The following is a 17,473-nucleotide window of genomic DNA, read 5'->3' as shown; positions in this document are numbered from 1 at the left end:
CTCCCTGGTGAGGGAGTTGGATGAAGTCCATTGGCCTGATTTAGGGAGTGGCCTCCATTCTGTGAAGATGCCAAGATTGAGCAGAGGACAAAAAAAGGGAATAGCTCTTTACTCAGGTGTTCCTTGATGCATGAGGGTCCCATCTCTGCACAAGCAAGTGCTAAACTCACGGACAGGTCTGTTGTGCTGGCCCTCGCCCATCCTGTCATTTCCCAGCTGCGCCAGACTTTCACGAAGGGGCTTTCAGACCCCTCCCCACGAGTGCAGAGATTGTGTCCTTGTGCTTGCGGACAAACCCACCCACATTCACTCCTAGACTGCGGGCAGTCAAGTGAAGCTGTTCCCCGTGAGTCCAGAGTTCACTCACCCACATTTACACTCCTCTCTAGCTCACGTGTGGACGTTCTCTGACCCGGCTGCTTGGAGAGCGAGGTAGGCAGCAGGTGGGCCGGAGCAGGTGTGCTCAAGCTGGCGGACAGCGGCCGCTTCACCGCGTCTTACCCACCCGCGCCTCAGACGCTGCGCAGGTGCTCCGAAGGCACTCGGGGGCTGCAGAGGTGCTCCGTGGAGGCTCCGCCACGGATGCTGCACAGCGCCTGCCCAGATGCTCCACGCGTCTCCAGCCCGCTGCCGTGTGCCACGCGGGGCATCGGGAGCCCCAGGGCTGTGTTCGTGGGCAGGGGTCACCTCACAGCCGCTTCACAGGAAGGTTCCCCTGTTCTCCTCTCCTGGGTCTACTTTCCTTCCTAAATTTAGTAACTGTTTCCCCTACGTCCGCTTGGAGTTGTACCACTCCACACACCCGTCTGAGAGAGCCAGTGGTGTCACTAAGGGTACTGGCCTTTGTCCCCTAGTTCCTAAGTTGCAAGAGACAGAGAGCTCTGGGTTCCACATAGAAGTGGAGACAGCTTTCTCCCCAACTCATGTCATTCCTCACTGCGATAGCAAATCTGGGTTTAATTTCCCCTGAGACTCACAGATCTCACATGGAAAAGAGCCCCCTCAAGAGCCTGCCTGGTGGCCCCACCAAGCAGGGGTCTCAGTTCTAGGACTGGGGGAAATGCAGACCTACCACTGGGTCAGGTCTCTCTGCTTCCCACCCTCTCCGGCCAACATCCCCATCCGGCCCACCCCACACACAGCCAAGACTCCAGGGCATATCTACCCTTCCTTTAAAACCCATAAAAATGCAAAACCCCCCACAGAAACAGTTACACAGAAGAGCCAGTTGTTGATCCAGGGCCAAGGCCTCTGATCTTGTGGAGACTGACAGGAGAGTCAAGGTCAATGTACCATCTAACCCATTCTCTACCTCACTACCCCTACCTGCTGCCGTCTGGCTTGCTTGGCCCCTCAGACTCTCTGCTGTGGCTCGTCCTCCTGGTTTCTCACAATGGCAGGCCCAGGACCCTGGAGCCTCCACCCCTTCCCGAAGCAGGAGAGAGCATGGGGACCTCTGTTGCCCTGGACGCAGGGAAGACTTGGCCTCTTCTGGCTTCTTGCTGTTTGCACATGCCTGGGGCCACGGGACTCACAGCCCTGTCTTAGTTCAAAGAGCATAGATGACGAGGAAAAAAAAGAAAGAAAAAAGCACAACAGGATAACTGGGAGGAGAGTTGCAAACTAAATTATTTCCAAAGTGTTATCCCTGTTCCATGTTCCTTTTAGAAGAATCACTGAGCCCTTTCTAGACACAAGATCATGGATTTTACCACGTTCCTATACTAACCCCAACACTGGACAGTGGATGCTCTCATTCTCCTTCTAAAGAAATCTCATCTCCCAGGTCTGGCCGTTTGTCAAAGGCTCTACCACTGGATCCTGCTGCCTGAAGTTGCTGCTGCATCTGGACCCGGCTCTGTCCCTGGGGCCTGGGGGGGGGGGGGGACGCGACGGCATCAGTGCAGTGAGCCCCCCCCACCCCCGCTTCAGTCTTGGCCCATCAGAAAGTTCCAGACTGGATTCTTTTGCTGGTGGATCTCCTTTGGACTGAACCACAACAACTAAAAACGCATGTTTACTTTTACTTTTGTTTTCTAAGAGATTTTCTTTCTCCACTGCTCTCAAACACCGGAATTTGGAAAAGGCAACTTTGTCCATATGTTCGTGAGTGCAAGGAAAATCCCACCGAATGGTTTCAGTCTGGCTGGGAGTGAACTGTGCACCTTTTCATTCCAGCAGACTTTATCTTTTCCCAACTTGCCCCTTCCTTGTGGCCCCCTCCATCCCAGTAAGACCCTGCTGGTAAATTCCAAGACCCATGCTGTCTGAACTTAAGCACCGTTTACCGGCTTTCCCAATCCTGATTTCTGGGAACTTTTGAAAATATGAAACAGTGAAAAATCAAACTAAAAGATCAAATAAGAGTTCGTACAGACTGACCATAAAATATGGTTTCATTGGCAGATATTTCTGTCATCTTCTCAAGCAATTAGGTGGGGTGATGAGGACCTTGGTCCCCATTTTCTGAAGGGAAGTTTGAAGGCTGGATTTTAGTTTTTTTGTGTTTTGTTTTGTTTTGTTTTGTTTTACCTGACCTCGGGGCTTTCCATCCTCATCTCTTTTGGCAATAGAAAAGGAGATTAGAAGCAGGAGCAGGCAAACCACCTGTCTTTTAAAAAACCTTCTTCTTTCTCTGATTATGTCAAGAGCTGACAGCCCAAGACAATCAGCAACCTTAGCTCCTGACCCTGACCACAGAAACCCTATCTTTTCTGTAATTCTTGAACAAGTTAAAGCATCACATGCTCTTTGTTTAAATAATACATACTAAAGGAGAATATTACCTTGGATATACAGAAAGCCTTCCTTCCTAAGAACTATAAGAATAGTATGTGTTTGAACAAGTCTTTCTGTCATGATGTGAGGACAGAGAGCAGCTCTGTTCTAACAGCTTATTCTGTATTCCACAGAACAGTCGAGACTCTAAACATTTCCCTTCCCAGGGGCACCTCTACACTGGATAATCATAACTTATTTATGTGTTGTAGAACTCTCAGATAGTCCCCCAAATATGCACCTGACCTAACTGATCCACTAGTGCCCCATGATGGACACCTATCTGTTCTGATATTCAAACACTTAGTTTGAAAGCACATTTCCCCTCTTCCGAGGCCATGGGATTTTCTTCTTTTTTTTTTCTTTTTAACTGTACAACATCCCAGTTGCCACAAAGAGTGTTCAGTAAAATTCTTTATATATTATTCATTTTATTCTCCCATTTGTAATAAAAGCAATAATAGCAATGACATATTTGTTGAACAATTCATGTGTCCAGGCCTTTTGCCCCTGTCACCAGGGGTCCTGGTGCTTTGGAAGGGAGCTACATGTACAGTTGTCTTCACCCACTCTGCCTTCCCAGTATCCAGCCCAGACTTCACACCTAGCTGCGGATGGAGTAGGGGTGGAAGGGGGAGAGGACGGGGGCAGGTGGAGGCTCAGGATGTCAGCGCGCATGCGTGTCAGGGGCCTCCCCGGTCTGCAGCTGCGTGGTCTGCTAAAATGTGGTCGGATCAGTGATTCCACTGACGCAGAGACTCCTTTCTCTTTCCATTCTGATTCTCTCTCTCTCTCTCTCTCTCTCTCCATCACATTTCCACTTCTCTCAGGTGGTGCTGGATTGGCTACGGGCGTTGCTGGGGGATTCCATGGGGAGACTGAGCTGGGGAATACATGTGCTTCGGACTTAGGGAACATGCGTGTATGTGACTGGCAGTCACCTCCCTCTGTCGTGTCCTCCACGTGCCGACAGAGGGGTGAGGGCTGGAGCGCCGTCCTGCTGGGCATAGCCCCTGAGGTCGGCCAGCAGTGGAGGAGAAAGATTTGGTCTGTGTAAGTAATCATCTGGGGTCTCAGCTTGCCCGTACATGGAAGTTGATAGAGGCGTTCCAAAATGTGGACCCTTTAGAAATTGTAGACATTTTTGAAAAAAAATTGAGAGATCCTAACATTTTACACGTGATTCCATATAACAAGGTATTATTGATAAAGATAAATCAGCCTCGATTAACAATTATTTTCTGTCCTCCCAATGGGGAAAGATATTACAAAAGTGTTATCATACAGCTAAACTCCCCGCCAACAGGACATGTGGGAAACTCTTCAAGATGTGTGTGAGGCAGTTGATTAACACAAGTGCTCCCTTGTCTTTCTTCACTTGACTAGATACGTAGTTTCTATCAGATTTTTTTACATTGGAAGTTCGTAGTGATTTCTAAATCTAAATAAATATTTCTTTTCATGCTTGATTTTGTACCTGGAATTTTGTATTCCTTTTCTTTCAAAAGGCCCCCTGAATTATATCTGCTTCAGATGCTTTTTAAAAGTGGGATCTGGGCGTCTTCTTCCTGCCTTGTTTTCGGCCTTTTTGCTCTCAGAGCCGCTGATAGCAAGATGTCTTCGGGAAATGCCAAAATTGGGCATCCTGCCCCCAACTTCATAGCCACGGCTGTTATGCCAGATGGCCAGTTCAAAGATCTCAGCCTATCTGACTACAAAGGAAAATACATTGTGTTCTTCTTTTACCCTCTTGACTTCACCTTTGTGTGCCCCACGGAGATCATTGCTTTCAGTGACAGGGCAGAAGAATTTAAGAAACTCAACTGTCAAGTGATTGGTGCTTCTGTGGATTCTCACTTCTGTCACCTGGCGTGGATCAACACACCCAAGAACCAAGGAGGATTGGGACCCCTGAACATTCCCTTGGTATCAGACCCCAAGCGTACCATTGCTCAGGACTATGGGGTCTTAAAGGCTGATGAAGGCATCTCCTTCAGGGGCCTCTTTATCATTGATGACAAAGGTATCCTTAGGCAGATCACGGTAAATGACCTTCCTGTAGGCCGCTCTGTGGATGAGACTCGGCGACTGGTTCAGGCCTTCCAGTTTACTGACAAGCATGGGGAAGTGTGCCCAGCTGGCTGGAAGCCTGGCAGTGATACCATCAAGCCTGATGTCCAGAAGAGCAAAGAATACTTCTCTAAGCAGAAGTGAGCGCCGGGTCATTTTAGGGCTGGGCTGCAGTGGGTGGCCATGAAAACAAAATCTCTCTTGTATTATTGTCATGCTGAGAACATAAGACTTTAGACTGTGCAGATGTGGTATGGGGACAGGACAGGCCTTTTCTGCAGGGGTTGGGGAGGCCAGCCTTTCTTTTCTGGAGAGAAGGGCCTGAGCTGTTATGGGGCAGGCCAACTGTATGTACAGTAGCAGGGCATCACGTTTTGTCTTTTGTTTCTATTAAACTTGAACCGAGAAAAAAAAAAAGTGGGATCTGTCCTTAGGTATGTGCTTAAAAATGTGTATTTCACCCTAAGTTAAAATGACTACAAATCCTTACCCCAGGGAGATAGATGCATGATGCAGAAGTTCCTAGAATCCAGAGTCAGTTCCTCTGGACCTCTGAGCTCCCAGGTATTGAGAGGTGGGAGGCCCAAAGGCCTGATGCTCCCTGTCTCTTGCTATGGACCATGAAGAAAATTCAGAATGGAGTCCTTCTCGCTGCCATGCTTACATGAACCTTCAGCAAACGGGAGCACCTTCTAGATTCAGAACAGAGCCCTGCCAGCTGCCGTGCTTACCTGTGAGTGTGTGTTCATGCCCACGTGAGCCTTCTCTCCTCCTCCTGCCCCCCCAGCAGACATCTCCTGAGCACCTTCCAGGACAGGCGTGCAGCGGGCCACCGGGTGGAAACGACAGAAAGGCAGGTGGCATCCCCGCCCTGCTGGGGCTCCTGGTGAAGAGGGGGCATGAGTCTCAGGGTCACACAGAGAAAGCTAAGGCAGCCATGAGGATCCTGGGGAAGAGAGGAGCCCGGTGCTGAGCGGACCCGCCCCTTCTGCTCTGTTCCTGTCCATTCTCACACTGCCTTTCTCTCCTGCTCTAGAGGAAGTTTCTCATTCCTGGAGCCCAGACTCTCTCCCTGCACTTTTTTTTCTGCTTCCCTCCACCTCTTCCTGTTTTCTTCCTCTCAGGCTGACATTTCAAAGCACTTTACATGCTTTTAAATAGCAGGATTGTGTAGGGTTCAGGTGCTCAGACAGCTGTAGGAGAGATTTGATCTAGCCATAGACCACCTCGACTTTGTTGTGTGACCTTAGGAATGTCACCAAATAATCTTCACTCCTAAAGGGGACAATCACACTTCCTTCCATGAACCACCAGACTACTCTGAGGATGCCACTCCTTCAGAGATAAGCATGCACTTTGAATGGTTTAAAAATCTATCTATCACCTATCCATCCATCCATCCTTCTACATATCTATCTATAATTTTTATATTTAGTGTTATCAAAGACATGCAAATAATTGTTCATTTTTTTCTTCTCAAATAATTTAAACAAAGAATGGTGAACTAAATATTTTGGGAAAATGAATATGTATCACCAAAGTTTGGGGAAAAAATGCTTCAGAACATGTGATCTCAATAATCTCAAACTATTAAAATGGGAAATATTCCAAAGGCCTGAATTCAAGGAACGAACTGTTTGGGAAATTACCATAGACATCAGGTGACCCCATCACTCCTGAACTGAGCTTCCTAGGGTGGTGGGACTTTAGCCACGTTGTGTTATGTTTAGTGCCTGGAGTCCCTCTCTCTCTGCGTGTGAACTTCTGAGGGCAGAGAATTGAATTTTTCCCTCTTTGTTTCATCACTGTTACTCCTGAATTAAGAAATTTGCATCTTTGTATGGACTTAGTTTGCCACTCCTTGCTTGACACACCTCAAGCTCGGAGCTTTCCAGCATTTTCCAGTGTGGCCAATTATCTTGCTGGGCTGGGACTGCCGTGACGTAATACCATAGACGGGCGGCTTCAATGACAGACATTCATTTTCTCACAGTCTGGAGGTGGAGGCCAGAAGTCCAAGATCAAGGTGACAGCAAATTTGGTTTTGGTGAGGACTCTCTTCCTGGCTACTTGGCCACCTTCGCACTGTGTCCTCTCATGGTCTCCTCAGTGTATGCGCAGAGAGAGAGAGTGAGAGAGCTCTTTGGCATCTCTTCTAATAAGGACATTAGTTCTATGGGGTCAGAGCCCCACACTTAGGACCTCATCAATTATTTTTTTCTAGGATCCATCTCCTAATACAGCCTCACTGGCGATCAGGGCTTCAATAAATGGATTTGGCCGGTGAGGGGCTGGGGGGTGGGAAGAAGCATTCGATCCTTAACAGCTAAGTTGGCAGAATCAGACACAAAGTCCTATTTTCACATCAGGCTGAGACTTGCATGGGTGTCCTCATTTCCACTGCTCCTGGCACTTTTCTGGTACAAACTGGTTTTCCGATTCCCCCAGCTTCCTTCAGGTCAAAAAAACCAGTCAGCGGCCGAGCCAGACATGGACCTTACAACTGATGGGCGTGGTCTTGCTCCAAGTATTTGACTTTTTTCTACATTATTCTTTTCTCAGTACAGTCCTAGTGCTCTTCCTGTCTCCAACCACAGACACACATTCCCAGGTGCTGCCATATATATGCCAAGCTCAGGGAGGCTGAAGCCTCCAGCTTCTACCAGGAGGCTGAACTGATGGAGAGCACCCCAGCCTGGCACACAGTTTACAGGACGCCATCCAGGAGCATTAATGTCCTCGCGGCTATTTTGCAATCACCTGTCAGTTCCCTGGGTTATGACCTACCGGGTTTCAGGGAACCTTTCTGTTCTTCCCTGTGGTCCTTTCTGGCCTAAACACCTTTGTGTCCTCAGCAGATTGGACCACCTGAAACCTGTCCCCTGTCCCAGCTCATCAGAGAATGCACTGACCTCAGTGACCTCTCACTGTTAACTTTCCACTCTAGCAACTGGCTGTCCAGTCAGACACTGCTCCCCCCTCACACACCTTTTTAAAATAGTTTTCTTGCCTATCACTCTGTGGATGGCATCTTTCTTAGTCTCTTGAGAGGGAGTTAGTAAAAACTTTTCAAATCTAGAAAATGTTGCATGTGTGAACGCACTGTGTCTCCTGAGCTTCTTTCAGCCACTACTGTGTCAACCTCAGAAGTTCAGTGATACATTCATTTTATAAACATCGCATTCTTTTTCCACTGTATTAAAGCTGTGTTGGGTGAGATTTTACTTGGTTTTCTTTCTTGTGCCTCCTGACATTAGAGGTCAAGACTAACCTGTCCCCTGGCCTCATGCTCATTTCAGACTCTCTTTTTTTTTTTCCAGTATTCGATTCCTCACTGAATTTGCAATTCTCGAACAAACAGCAACACTTTGGATGCTCTTTTTCAAGAGCTGTAGAATAGTTACCAGGGCACGCATGTTGGTCTTTAGAGTGTATTCATAAAAGGACACCTGTACGCTAGATGGATATCTGGTCACCCAGCAGACAGAGCTGATGTGTAACAACCCTGCTGTTTGGCTGAATCATGTCTATAATGCTGAAAACTTGTCCTGGAGTGAGATTAAAGAACACTCATTTAATTTCTTACCCAAGACATGAAATTCACATTTCACCATGGAAACTTAAGTACTGGGGGGCTGTTAAATTGGGAAATACCCATCAAGCAAAGTTCAAATTACTTTCTCTACGGCCTATGTGTCTTGAAGACGTATCCAGCGGGCTGTAAGACCCATGTGGAGCTGCCTTAGCACAGGTGTGGGATGAGGACCATGGAATACAATCCCTCATGGCAGTGTCCATATCTGGAATCCATAATGGATTGTACATTGTGCCAGCACAGCAAGAGAAGATCTAGGACTGTACATATAGCATGCTGGACTGCTCTAGAAGGCGCTGTTGCCCACACTGCCTGACCTGACAACAGTTGGACACAGGTCTCACGAGTTCTAAGGGGTACAGGTAAATCCTCAGTCAGGCATGCTCCTCCCCTCCTCCCAGGTTGGGTTTCTGGTTCTAAACTTATCAAGAAAAACATCAGCACCGTGAGGGCCCTCAGTGATGGTCTCAGCTTAGGGGTGACCAGGAGAACACATCAAGTAAAGACAGAAGGAAGTTGATTTGCCTGGAAGGTTTTTGAGAGGGGGCACCCCAAAGAGGACCAGGTCTAATTTAGAATGTATCTCATGACCCCGACAGTCAGGAGAACCTTCTGGAGGAGATGATGCCACCTCAACTTCATCCCAGATTTGACGACCATAACATAGCTCCCTGACTGCACTGCCCTACTACAAACACACTTGTTAATTTCAACATGGAGAATACAGGGGTGAAGAGGCAGGGCAAGGAGAGGAAGCCAGAGGGAAGGAGGGCAAGGATGACGGGAAAGAGTGGGAAGGACTGTGAGGTTTCAGGAGTAGACAATCCCTAAATGGTCACTGGGGAATCCTGAGGAGTGGAACACACAGATATCTGGGAGCCCTCAGTTCTGGGCATTCATTGTTTCTTTTATTCCCATCATCCTCTGCCTGTAACTAGCTCCTTCCCTATGCAGCTCAGATACCCTGGTGCATCCCTTCCACTACCTACCAGGATCAGAAGCATCCTGCCTTAGTGGCCTTCCCTCCCATCCAGCCAAAACTCCAAGGGAGATAAACAGCAAGCCTTCTTAAATTCTAACGAACATAATCTTTAATAGAAAAAAAAAAGTAGAAGGCTTATAAATGATTTGGAATTATTGTTTATGTAATGGGAAAAAGTCAACATCTATTTTCACATCTTTCTGGAACTGACAGATTAAATTTCTTTAGCAATTTTCTACCAGGAGTTGATGGTATTTGAAATGTGAGATAAAAATAGTGAACTGTGTTTTCCATAGTTTGACTCAATTACCAAAGTGGAAATCAAAATGACAGATATTTAAATTCTGAAATATGGGTTCGCTTCTTTGGACTTACCTAACCAGTTAGTTCCAAATGTATAGCATCATATAATTTCTGAATTCTGATTTCCTCACAAGCTGAAAATCAGCAGAGTTTATATCATCTTTATGATTCAGGATATTTGTGCTCAAAGTCTTCAAGCACAATAACCTCCTTTAGGAGCAAAATAACTACAGACCCTACAGAAATGCACCATGCCACCTTAGACTGGGTACTGCTTTATCTTGTTTTCAGCCCTTTGTGTGTTTTGAGGAAAATAGACCTAAATAATCTCAACCTCACTTATTTTTATCATTAAGATATAATAACTGGGGTGCCTTGGTGGCTCAGTCAGTTAAGCTTCCAGCTCTTGATTTCAGCTCAGGTCATGATCTCAGAGTCGTGAGATCGAGCCCTGGGTTGGGTTCCTCACTCAGCCAGGAGTCTGCTTGGGATTCTCTCTCTCCCTCTCTCCCCCCACTTGTATGCCTTCTCTCTCTAAAATAAGTAAATAAAAACTTTTTTTAAAAAAGTATAATAACACTTTAAAAACTTTTGGAAAAAATTACATGGAACGATGTAGAATTCTTGCTTTGGGAATACAGGTATAATCTTCATCTCTCATTTCCACGTTTGGTTTGATAACTGAGCAAGTTTTTTTGCACCTTCAACATAAATTAGAAAAACGAAACAATTTATTGTCTTTTTGAAAGGGATTCAGAAGCAGGTATTGCACTTTTCAGAAAGAAAAACAGAGTACCTAAAAGTCTGTATGCACTGGATGAGATGAATGATCCTTGGGCTAGTTTCAGTCCTTTGTTTCCCACCTGCCTCCCCTGCCATGAAGAACAAAGGAAACCTGCTTCAGTTAGAATCTTTACAGACACTTTTCCAATTCTCACACCTATCCAGGTCACTTCCTTCCCAAGTATACCAGGTGTTCTAGCAAAGTATTTGTAACTTACCGTAATTTTTCAATCTTTGTAAGTGCCTGCTTTAATGAATGTTTCCAAAGAATTATGCCTTAATTAGTTTCTGGTATGGGCAACAACACTGCTTACAGAGAGAGGAGAATGACAAGCCCAAATTGTATAAATTTTACCCAAATCTTCTTAGTTACTCAGCACAGTAATATTCAGTTGTAATGGGATTGTTCCCCATCAGCAGGCTAACTGTTGTTAAAAACAGGCTGTCTTTCTTCAAGCAGAAGGAGCATTTTCCCTGTTTATGGGATTAACTGGCTTAAAATACCAGTTCTCATTTATCCAAACTTAGAAGAGATGGAACTTGGGGTGCCTGGGTAGCTCAGTCTCTTAAGTGTCCGACTCTTGATCTCAGCTCATGTCTGGATCTCAGGGTCTTGATCTTAGGGTCGTGAGTCCAAGCCTTACCTTGGGCTCCACTTAAAAAAAAGAGAGAGAGAGAGATGGAACTTGTTTCAATTAATTATACTGTTGAATTATAACTGCCAAGATTTGTGAAAGGACACCCTCTTTTTCTTCTGAGAAAGGCCCACCAGGCCTGGATCTCATAATGTATTCTGGTCTCAGGAAAGAGAATCAGAAACAGATTGTTTTTTCCTTGGGGGAGAGTTGAAGATCTAGGAAGCTAGGTGGGGAGAAGCAAAGTGGGAAGTGAAGCCTGTATGTGCCTTTCCCCGTGCTCCATTTTTTAACCAAATGTGGGGCCATCAGATGATCTTTAACATAAGGTGATGATCTCTTTGGAACTGCGTGTGTGCCATGCCCTCTTCAAACTCATGCATTTACTCCCTTCAGCTTCTCTCTCCACAGAAGACTCAGAGCACTTGAGGGAACAGATCTTGGCTTGAACCACGCCACCCATCATTTCATCCCCACCTTTGGGCATCATGGTGGAATGTTGTGGGATTCCTAACTGTGTGTGAATATGTGAATGCCTTGTTCTGTCTCGTCTATTTTTAGATTATCTCTAGACTCTAGAATAAGAGTGGGAAAACCTCCTAAACGCCGACCCAGGACAGTGTTTGAGCAGAGGGAGTTGGATAAATGCATTATCATGAAACGTTTTCTAAGGAGCTCATAGACATTAAAGCGATTAATGATGACTGAGCTTCTCAGCAGGGGTTTGAAGATCCCTGCATTTCCTCCAGGTGAATGAAAGCCTGCAGACACCGAGGCTGGAGACGAGAGCACTCTTGGTGGGGGTTTGCTGAACTGGGTTTAAACCTGCCTCTGTGCCGCACCTCCTGGGGTCTTCAAGGAAAATTAGGGGACTTCACCACTTTCTCTCAAACTTTACTTCACACTCAAAAACTCCGCTCTTTCAACAAAACAGATTCGTGGGACTTCCAGCAAGGAAGTAAACAGAGAAAGGAGGATAAAAATATGGAGAAGGTGGCAAGGGAGAATGGATGCGTTTTGAGGTGCTCGGGGTGAAAAGGGTCCTGCATACACTCTCTGAAAGGCTGTTTGGCCACCTGCTGCCCAATGACAAGATTTTCCTGGTGCCTTGTCACGGCCACCGCCATCCCTCTCTCAGGGAAGGGTGAGGTGTGGCCACCAGGGGGCGCATGACCTCGGAGGGCACTAAGACCCTGTAAAGAGCATCTACTGTAAGCAAAAAACTGGGCATGCTTCAAATCAGAGGGGTAGGAGAGGAAGGAAATTGAGGAGGAAGAGAACTGTGGTTGGGCATTTGCTGAGCGCTGGAATGTTACCCTTCTCCTGACTTTGTGAGGAAGGATGGCCTCTGAGACCACTATTGTTATGAGTGGTCTCAGAGGTGACTCTCTTTGGCCATCTCAAATCAAGCCCACGTCCATTACGATCAGAAAGTCATAATTCAGCAAAGTTTCTCTGTGCTCTCCGGTGAGACTCATTTTCAAATTTTAGTAGAAGCTTTTCAAACTAGAGGTGAGCATTTACAATTCTGTGTACTGTATGAGGAATACCTTCACAAGGGTTCCTTTCGGACTTTATTTCTTCTGTTACACTTTTGGTAGCCAGTCTTAAGAGCTCGGCACCCCCCAGAACACACACACATTTATCCAGCACCGTCCTGTTTGAGCCCTGGCTCTGACTGGGATTGCAGGGGTGACTCTTCCGAAGAAAACGTATGCCAAGCTGGTTAGTGAGAGAATATCCTTTCAGCATCATTTTCTGTTTTGTTGTATAAACCAAATCATATCTGCTTTAAAGATAAACCAAGCGTAATTCCAGAAAAATAATAGTATTTCAGATATTATTTTAAGGGCAAGTTCCTTTTACATTAAATAGCTACATTTGCGCAGTCGAGATGCTCAATCATTTCTTTCTTCACAAGCTGGGCGCCAGGAGACACTTTAAATGGAAATTTACATTATATATTTCAAATAGGTCCAAAAAAGTACTTTAAACGTATTTCCATTTTATTTTTTAAGAACGAAGTAGACTCTAAAAAGAACTGGTCACATAAGCATTGTGTGAGAATGTCTAAGTAGCAGAATGGATCTCTGTAAATACAAAGATTCTGAGAAACAATCACAAGAAGGAAAATTGTGGTACAACACTTACTTATTTCACACACTTTCTAAACTGACAGCCAAACGTAGGTTCTTCGTGGGATGCTTTAAAATTCTAATTTTTAATAAACTAGAGATACTCAGAATCCAAATTGAATGGGATGAACATGGGATCTGGGTGATATATTTAAAAACAAAACAACTCTCAGATAATGTGCAGCCAAAGCTAATAACCTCCTGCACTGTCAATGTATTCAATGGGGAGAGAACAGATGTCCCCAAGAAGCTTAAAGAAATTATTCTTCTGGGACTCTTTCAGCACTAAAGGACATCCAACCTTCCAACCTTCTAATAGGAGAGAGGGCTTTAAACGGTGTAGTCAGCCTGTGTGATCTGGGCAAAATACAGATTTAAAAAAAATTAAAAATTAATTATTTTATTCCTTGGGGTTAAGAACAGTTTAATCATTATGACATGCTTCACTATATATTTTTACTTTATTATGTTAATTTTGGCCTCTTTATTAAATGGGCTTTCAGCTTTTTAGCCAATTAAAAATTTTATATACATACGAAATTCCACACTTTTTTGTATATACATATGTACACACACACACACACACACACACACACAGTTGGCCCTTGAACACAGGTCTGAATTGTGCAGTCCATTTATGCGTGGATTTTTATTTTTTATTAATTCAGGACTGACTGTAAATTGTCTCTTCCTCATGATTTTCTTAATAACATTTGCTCTTCTCTAGCTTACTTTAAGAATAAAGTATATAGTACATACAACATAAAAAATATATGTGTTAATCGACTGTTTCTGTGACTGGTAAGGCTTCTGGTCAACTGTAAGCTACTAGTAAAGTTTTTTTTGGGGGGGGTGTCAAAAGTTATATGGAGATTTTCAACTGCAGGCGTCAGCACCCCCAACCCCTGCCTTGTTCAACTTCAACTGTGTCTTGAACAGTTGAGAAAGAGAGAGAGAGAAAGAGGTAAGGGGGCCGTGCATATTGCAATATAAAATGTGGCTCTCACTTAACAGAGGTTTTCCCGGCTTAGGCATCTTCTGTGTTCATGCTGATAGTCAGCAGTTCATTCTAGAAAAACCTTGTTTTAGGCAAGAAATAATGGAATATGGTGTGCTGGAGAGAAGATGAATAGAACTTAATGAATGAACCATCAACAGTACCTGATATCAACCCCTAGTAAATTAAAACCCTGGTTGGCTTTCCTGGTCACTTAGGTCCTGTTGCCCACAGAAATATTTCTAACACTTGTTTACTGCATCGCAGAATCATCGTGAAGCTGTGGGGGGGCCGGTCTTGGCCACCACTCTAGAGGCCTTGGGATCAGAAGAACAAACAGGAGCTTGATTGGGGGTTTGCCCGGAAGGCTGGCCAGTCTGACTCTGATGAAACCTTCAAGGAGCTGTAACGCCTTAGCACCTCTGGGGCCAGAGGGAAGTTGAGGCAAAGAACAATTCCACTAAATTGTTTCCTAAATGGTAGGATTTATTTCAATGCTCACATACAATTGAATGAGACAAACTATTTACATAAAACATAAGTACAAAAAATATAATACAATTTATACTGTACATAATCAGGATTCTCTTCTTTTGTCCGAAAAATGTTGGCAGGTAGAGATGGTGTGGAGGGGATGCTATGGAGGGAAGACTGCACTCTTAGTGGCACTCAGGATCATTCTTCATGAATTCACTGTTTAATAAATGATGATGAATTGGTTTGGATTATAGCAACTGGCAATTCACCAAGAGCAGTGAGCACGGCATTTCTCTCTCTGTAATAACAGCTCATTTTATCTTATAAATATGTTTGCTTTCCTCAGAGTTGGGACCTGGAGCAGGTGTGTGTTGGTTTCTGCTGATCGGCGGGTAACCCCCCCATCCCGCCTCTTCTCAAAATTTCCATAATTGATCCAGCATACCACTCATGAGCTCCCTGCCTGGGATGCCACAATTGGTATCTCAAACTGATTTCTGAAAGCAATGTATCTGTCAGGTGTCATTAAACAACATTCTTGGATATAGACCTGGACAGCTCTCAAGTGAGCATTTAAGACCAATGAACTGATGAACAGAAAACATAAAAGTGAAGACTACTGGAAATCTGTATTACACATTTCTAAAAATAAGGTTTTTGTTCAAATGAAACCTTGAAAACCGAACGTAAGGACAGAAAAAAAGTGCACCCAACGGCCCAGTGAAGAAAGTTCTGGCAATTCACGAGGATTCCAACAGGGCAATCGAAACTCCAGTTCCTCATTCAAAGGAAGGGAAAGGCAAATGCTACCTCATCTAAAAAGCCCCATTATGATTGATACTTATTGTCTTTTAAAAACTAATTTTAAGGTCAAGAACTTTCTGCAAGTTTCCCAAGGGCTCTAGTTGGCTTTGGAGAAGGTTCAGTGAAAAACTGAAACAATCTCAAATACATTTATTTTGCATCACAAAACAGCAACAGCAAATTAACACAGAACGAGGCATTTAATTGCATAACATCTTCATAAGTCACGTCAAGGGGCATAACACACAAGCTTTGTTACCCATTTTTGAAGAATCCAACACGGGACCAAGTTTGTGCGTTTTCTTTGCAGATGACGTAGAGTTTCAGTGGTCAATGGAGGTGCTGGGGTTGAAGGTTCAAACTGTGCTTTCTTTCAAAGGGCAGAAGTTCAAGTTCGATGTTGGCCACAGTCACCGTATAAGAAAAAACACCTTTAGCAGAGAAAACACCATTAACTTTCTTAATCCAAATTAAGGTTGACAACTTTGTGTACTTGTAAGTAGTATTGATGTTGGCTTAAAAAAAAAAAAGTGCACAAAGTTCTAGGTGGTTCTCATTCCACTCAGTGTATCTGTACCAGCTGTCACCAGCCTGATTTTGCTCTATCTGTGGACTTGCCTCAAGAGGGACAGTAACAAACACTCTAACTTCAATTGGCAGCACATCGGCATCCCTACCACAGACCAAACCCTAAGGTGTTTTGTGGAAGATGTATAATTAAAGTGATGGCACTTTCTGGAAGGCTGAGACCAGAAAAACCTGAACTTGGAACACACATCTGCCTCTGTTCTGGTGCGACATGCTCTACCCAGCGGGGGCAGACATCACATCTAGGATGTGCTCCTTGGGTCATTTTCTATTCCTGAGTTCAAAGAGACATATAAGATTTTCTTCAAAGTGCAGCCAATCAATCCTCTGCTTTGAACTGGAACCAATAATATCCAGATGAGATGATGAATCATCATCTCAAACAAGGCACTGGCAACTTTTTATAGGGAATTAAACTACCTGCACTTACAGGGGATGGAGAACCATGCTTTTTTCTCAGTGACATGATTGAAGGACAGTTTGGGATTTTCCAGAATCCAGATTTTGCTCCCAGCTCATATTTTTCAAGCATTTGAACCAGTTTGAACTACCAGTTGAACGACCATTCACCTAACATTTGAACTATTTGGCATTAAGTTGCCAGGAAGCTGAAAAAGAAGAGGGTCACTCACGTTCCAACCACTGGCCTCAGATTTCTTCCTAAATATAAAGAGATGGAGTGGATAGCATTGCTGGTCCAAAATGTTGGTTTAAGAAGTGCCACAAGACTGGTTTTCTCTCTCTACTTTGTTCCTTTCTGGTTTTAAACCATCCTTGGCTAGTTACCCCCAACACGTAAATACAGTAAAACCTGTTTGTTCGAACAAAAATCGATTCTGACTCTGGTCATGGGTAATAAGCTTGATTGCTTTTGATGGCAAAACGAATATGATGTTTTGCAAATACTACAAGGCAGCTTACATTAGGAACTGTACACTTGGTGTCAGGCTCTGAATTTCGTTTTGACGATGTTCTAAGTAAGTCCCTGTGCTGTGTAAGCTATGTTTTCAGGAGAGAACAATCTCCTTTCCTGATGCTTTTGGAACATGTATCAAATTTTTGCTAATGCGACATATGATAGATGAAAAAACCTTGATCCATCTGCTCCCCAAAATATGTATAACACATCTTTAATATAAGTCCATTAAAAAATGGAGACAGGATAATAAAAAAAAAATGACAGAATAGTCATTATAGAAATCCCTGCCAATAATCCAACATTGCATCTTGTTCATTACTTTTCAGTTTCCAAAAGGAAAAGCAAGGATTCCAGCAATTTATTTCCCTGTATTTTATCGGGTTATCAAAACAGAGAATAGGAATACC

The 17,473-nt window shown here is 44.4% G+C and overlaps 1 pseudogene; it reads left to right on the top strand.

Annotated features, from left to right (window-relative positions):
- Positions 1-242: 242 nt before the first annotated feature.
- LOC114223669 (peroxiredoxin-1 pseudogene) lies at positions 243-4,992 on the top strand (annotated as a pseudogene).
- Positions 4,993-17,473: the final 12,481 nt, after the last annotated feature.

Source organism: Eumetopias jubatus, unplaced genomic scaffold, assembly GCF_037043125.1.
Source record: "Eumetopias jubatus isolate StellerSeaLion01/CBP00866 unplaced genomic scaffold, mEumJub1_p1.0 scaffold_5, whole genome shotgun sequence".
Classification (NCBI taxonomy): domain Eukaryota; kingdom Metazoa; phylum Chordata; class Mammalia; order Carnivora; family Otariidae; genus Eumetopias; species Eumetopias jubatus.
This window is presented reverse-complemented; position numbering and strand designations above follow the sequence as displayed.